This window comes from Drosophila montana, unplaced genomic scaffold, assembly GCF_035044405.1.
Source record: "Drosophila montana isolate Dmon_TW-CO22-7 unplaced genomic scaffold, ASM3504440v1 contig_2781_1, whole genome shotgun sequence".
Lineage (NCBI taxonomy): Eukaryota > Metazoa > Arthropoda > Insecta > Diptera > Drosophilidae > Drosophila > Drosophila montana.
In genome coordinates this window covers 326,413-332,500 of record NW_026997652.1, presented here as the reverse complement: position 1 = coordinate 332,500, position 6,088 = coordinate 326,413, and the positions used below count along the sequence as shown (strand labels likewise).

Here is a 6,088-nt window from a genome sequence, read left to right as displayed (position 1 = left end):
AAAGAGAATGTTTTAAATATTTATAATAAAAGTCCCTAATAACTAATCCGTTTTTTTTTTTTGTATTCGCGTTTGCTTTATCTCAAATAGATATTTTCATGTTTTCCAACACTTTCTTTCAAATCGTTTGCTCAAAAGTTTAATATAATATAAAATCATGCAAATAAGGGGAAGAAATGAAAAGATTTTTCTACACTTTAAAGCACAAATCGATTTATCGATTATAATCGATAGGTTTAATAAAAAAAACCCATTTATAATGTAGCTCAAAAATCGGTTTAAATTAATTTTTTTCGAAATATCAACAGCCTCAACAAAGTTCGCACAGCTCTGTTCTTCGACTTTAACACGTGCTCGTTGCGATAGTTTTGTTTTCTTTCTCTTAAGCCCGTTGTCATCTCGAATTCCTTGGCTCTGTGGTTGGGGAACTTGAATTGAAATCTTTGCTCGCATATTGTGCACACATATTGCTCTTTAAATATTTGCCCTTGATTATCGGCATACGGGGATTTTATACACACACGACTCGATTGGCCCCGCCCACAAAAATGTTTTTACCAATCATTGGGGGGGAAATGCGCGCCTGAATTGGTGTGGGGAGTCGGCACTCCAGAGGAGTTGGTGTAGAGGTTGGGTTAAGGGGGAGGGGAGGGGGGCGGGGATTGGGCATGGCAGGCTAGACAAACTACAATCAAAATGGTTAGACGAATGTCTAACGGTCGTTGTTCTTGTGCTGCTTCACCTTCATCTGCTGCTTGTGCACATTGTTGGCGTTGTTGTTGTTACCGTTATTACAGTTATTGCTGTTGTTGTTGTTGTTGTTGCTGTTGTTGTTGTTGCTGTTGTTGCCGGAGCAACGTGATTTTTATGCGCACGTTAATGAAAACGTGGCCAGATGATGTTGCGGCTGATGATAATGTTTGATGATGATGAGCACGATGATAATGATGATGGGCATAATGATGATGATGATGATGTTGATTTGAAAGCAAAACTAAAGAGCTTTCTAGCTCTGCTGTTGTTGTTGTTGTTGTTTTTTAATTCCTTCCCTTTTTTTAACGTTGCGCAGGACACAATTCGCAATTCCTGTCTGTTTTATCATCCACACTCCCCTTCCCCCCTTTCTCACCCCCCCCCCCCCCTCGCTCTTTCTGTCTCTGGCTCTGTCTCCTTGTCTCCATGTCTGCCTAATGCTTATGACGAGTGTTTGCATTTGCTCGGCATCGGGTATCATAACTTTGTTGTTCGGCAAAAAAACGCAACCGTTTCCCCAAAGTCTGAACTCGTAAAACATTTGATAGAAAGACGAAACTTGGCCGAAAACGGCAAAAGAGTTGGCTACAAGGGAATTTACATATAAATATTTTAAAATTAGCTCTTAAATACACTTGAAATACCGTATAAATCGCATTGAATAGGCCCATATTCTATAATTCTGCATATTTTATGTGCTATCCCAACTAACTCGGGAACTAGAAGAGCAGGCGTTAGCAAATTTCATATGCAGATTCTTCAATGAGTTTCACAAACTTCCAGTAATAAGAAATAGCATATATGGATGCCTGTATCTAACATTTTTATTTAATTTTTTTTTTTTTTTTTTTGACAAATTACTTCTTAGTCTAGAGTTCCAACAAATTTCAAATATAATGTAGCAAGTCATTAATTTGTTCTTTAAACACATCTTTAAGTTGGCGAGAGACTACTCTAATATTGTTGCATTATTTCTACGAATATTCCCATGAATTATATGTATATTGACATTGATTATAATCAACATATATAATTATAATTATAAACGCAAGAAATCAATGTATGTCCATATACCCCAAGCAAGCGAGTTAATTAGTTAAAAACATATACTATATATACAGTTAAGATATGTTTCACATTTGACTAATCGATACAGACGCTACTCCATGCTCTTTTAGTTGTTATAAGAAATGAACTTGGAGTTGTGGAAATTATGTGAAAGTGTTTACTCAGCAGAGAAGCTATTCGAGTCTGGATTTTGGGATTTTTAAAAGAGCTCTAGCTAAGAAAGTTTGTATATATGTTACCTCACTTAATTTATCTACTAAGCCGAGCTTTACGGAGAGAATAGAGAGCATTGCGGAGATATATTTAAAAAAGTGAATAGCTTAATGAACTTGCGGGGTAAGTCCTCTAAGTAAAGATCATAAAGATCAAAAAGCGCTTGTCAAATGTGCTAAAAATGGTTTTGCAGCTCAAATTAGGAATAAGGTCTTAAGGCATGTAAAAAGATGAAGCAGCGATTTCTCTTCATTTCTCTTCAGTTCGACTTACAATTTGGACAAACAACCTAATGTAGGGTATACACAATTCGGTATTGTTGCTACAATTTGTAATTTTACTTTTCGATTTCAGTTTTTTTTTTTCCATTCTAGTTTCTAAGCCAGACAATGCGACGTATGAGTAATATGTGACGTTGTCAGCAGCGATAACAACAACAACAACAGCAACAACAATGGCACTCGCAGCCAAGTTATTGAAATAAACAAAAAGGCCACAACAGCAACACACACACACACACGTATACACGCACACACGTGGCTTTTGTTGTGTGCTGTGTTGATTTCGCTGAGTTATCACTGAAATTACTCCATGGAGAGTAATAGAAGAGCTGAAACAGCAGCTCGCTAAACAGACGACAACTCCTACCAAGTGCACTTCACAGTGCAGCCCCAGACAGGGGCGGCGGTGTGCAGGGTGGTACGTTGGGGGGGTTGGCTGGAAATAGAGAGGGGGAGGCGGTTGCCAACGTTTTCATATCGAAAAATGTCGCGCGCGTTGCCATTAAAACGTGAGTTGCCACCAAAAAAAGAAAGAAAACAACAACAACAGCACAGGCAGCATTAATATGGCACACACACACGCACACACACACACACACACAAACACACACACGCTAGCCTGCAGCTTTTATATGTGGACACGCGTCACGGCTGTTTACGCAAAACAAAAGTAAAGATAAAATTACATTAATAACAGAGGAGCACAGCAGCAAAAGCACATCAAAAGAGAGAGAGGGAGAGAGAGAAGGGGGGAGAGAGAGCGAGCGAGATGGAGGGCAGTTCTACGAGCAGCAGCAGGCAGTCAAAGAACATGGAACATCCAGCTAAAGAGGCGCTAAACGTTAACGCTTTGGGCCATTGGCTGGGCTCAAAGCGACTGTAGCCGAGGGGAGCAGGTCGGCTAGTAAGAGGCGCAGGCACTCAAATTCTCGTTCAAAAAATTTGGAAAGGCGGCCTATTGAGCGAAAATCGGCTTGGTGGCGTGGTAGAGAACAGTTGTGTGCACAAAAGTCCACCTTGAACTGTCTAACAGATGCATTCGAACATGTGAGTACTCAAAGCGAGCAAGCGAGTATTCATATGTGCTCAGTGCATGAATGCATATGAGTTACAGCTGTATTCATGAATCGCTAGAAATTTTAAGCCACATCATACAGAAACAAAGGCATCATTAGGCGTAGGTCAGTAAGTAGCCAGTAATTTATTTACGAATGCGGCATTAAGAGGATTTGAGAGAAAGCCCTTAACTGAACAAGCAAAACCGAAAGAGCCGAGCATAATAAGCAGACAGTAAAATGATTAAGAAAGCAGAACTAGAGAGAGAGAGAGAGGGCAAGAGGGAGAAAGAGAGCGGAAAGCAGAGCGAAGCATGCAGCCAGATAAATCATTACGCATAAGTCATAAGACACTCGATAGTGACAAGCGTAGGTCAGTAAAATATTCAAGAATGCGCCATTAAGAAGAATTGATAAAGGTATTCAGTGCTGAACAAACAATTGCAAGAGAGCCAAGCATAATAAGCAGGCAGTTAAATATTTACGAAAACAGTGAAAATTGTATAAAGGCAGCACATAAATGCAAATAGACATGGAAAATCTTGTAAGCTGAAGAAGGTTTTCCAAAAGAGAGCAACGTAAGTGAAGTTATGACATGGAAAAGTAAGCGGACTGCAAATATGACACAAAGAATATCACTAATCAGGCTCTATATCTATGTCAAGCAAAACAGCGCAGCCTGTGAAACGTTGACGAACGCAGCATAGGCGTAAGTAAGACAAGAGTAGAAGAACGGATAAAGAATTTATGCCACATACCAGCATGCCAGTTACCAAGTGTAGTAAACAATTTACGATTGCGATACATAGGGTAATTTATAAATAACGGAAGTGAGCAAGAAAGAGAGAGAGACAGCAAAGTGAAAATAAATCGAAATGCAAAAAGGGAATAGACAATGGAATAGGAATGGAAATACGAAGGCAGTGAAACGTTAGCGAAAGCAATGCAAAGCAGAATTGGAAGATGATTCATTTTCAGCGAAAGACATCGTAAGAACGATTACTCTTTTATTCGCCTGCCACTCATTATTCACACCCATTCGTTAGTTACAGTTAGCTTAAATCAACAATGAATATTTGTGAACATAGCTCCGATTGCTCAGCGTCGAGTAGCGCCGCAATCTGCAAGCCAATGAAAACATTTGCTGCGCAATTGCGAGCCACATTCACAACACATACTAACACTCACACTCATACTCACACTCATGCACTCACACTCAAACACTCACACACTCATTGGGGCCGCTTGCGGCTAAACAAATTTCAATAAAAAGAAATTCAAGTGGCAGGCAGCATTTTTTATGCGCTTCCATGCGGAGCGCAGCAGTCGCTTTCGCTTTCACTTTACGACCAATATGCAAAAGGACAATACCAACAACAGCCAGGATAACAACAATGGTAACTTCAACAAAAACAACAACAACAACAACAACGACAACTACAACAAGAGAAAACAATATAGGAAAATATATATTTCGTATGGGGCCATAAAAACTGAAATTCCAAACTCCGCCCCGAAACGTAACATTTTTTGCGGACTCTCTAGATAACGGGCCGAGATTTTTTGGCGCGGGGCAGCATCGCCATTTGATTTGTGGCAACATTTGCTGCAGGCTCCAAACATGCCCCCGCCCGACCCTCCTTGCCCCCCCTTTCCCCCTTTCCCTGATCGTTGCCCTGGCCCTTGCCTCGGGCTGTTTTTGTTTTCATAATACTTAGTATCTCTGGCTTTGGTTGAGGCCAGTTTCAGCTTTTTTATGGCTGACCACCCGCTGGGCAACGGCTGATGGGGGAAAGGGGAAGGGAGGGGAGATGGAGGGGGTGGCATTTGCTGTCTTTTTTTTTCCGCAATATTTAGCCAATAGACTTGTGCATTGTTTGAGCGCCGCTTTGTTTCGTCCGGGTTAAATAATCAAAAGGCTGGCAAATATGGGAGAAAATGAGGAAAATGCTTTTCATGCTTTTCATTAGCGCATTGCTGATGCGCCTGACGTTGTCCTCCCCTGCCTCCCCTCCTCGTCCTCGTCCTCCTCCTCCTCCTCCTCCTCGTCGTCGCCATAGTCATCGTCGTCGCCGTCATTGCTGCCGTTGGTGCGTGCAGTTTATCAATTAGCTGCCCGAGGGCAGTTAATTGCTTTTTACCAATGCAAGCCCCGCTGGCTCCAGCCCCAACTCCACCCTCAGCTCCAGCTCCAGCCCCAACTCCACCCTCAGCTCCAGCTCGAGCCCCAACTGCTGCACGGTCTGTCTATAGCCAAGATTTATCCCAGCAAATTCGCACTTAAAGCTTTAATGCTGCCCATTTGCAGGCTTGCATAAATTTTACAGCAAGTTCACGAACTGGTTCGTTTTCGGCTTCGCTTTTAATTCCTCAAATTGATAATTATAGATATATTTTGTCTAACTTTAATAACCCCCAAAAACTGCAACCAGTTCATGACTATCTTTAAAGTCGAATTATTAATTGGAATACATTCGGAGCTGTCAACTTACAAAAATTGATAAATAATTATTAATTTGGTAATGAGTAAAGGCAACAACCAGATATTATAAATTGTTGCAGATAAGAACGGAAACGAGGCGTTCTTCTTAAAAGGCGTTCACTGTATTTGAAAATATATCTGTTCCTTATAGCATCTAAAAAATGTGGGTATGCCCCTCACTTTTTCTTAAGCAAGGAAATTCGTTTGTTTTGCTTTGTGAACTGATTCGCATTTAC

General features: G+C 40.9%; 1 protein-coding gene across 2 annotated transcripts in view; it reads right to left on the bottom strand.

Moving 5' to 3' along the window:
- Positions 1-6,088, bottom strand: part of hwt (heavyweight) — a 78,774-nt gene that overhangs the window by 10,647 nt on the left and 62,039 nt on the right. The window lies entirely within an intron of this gene.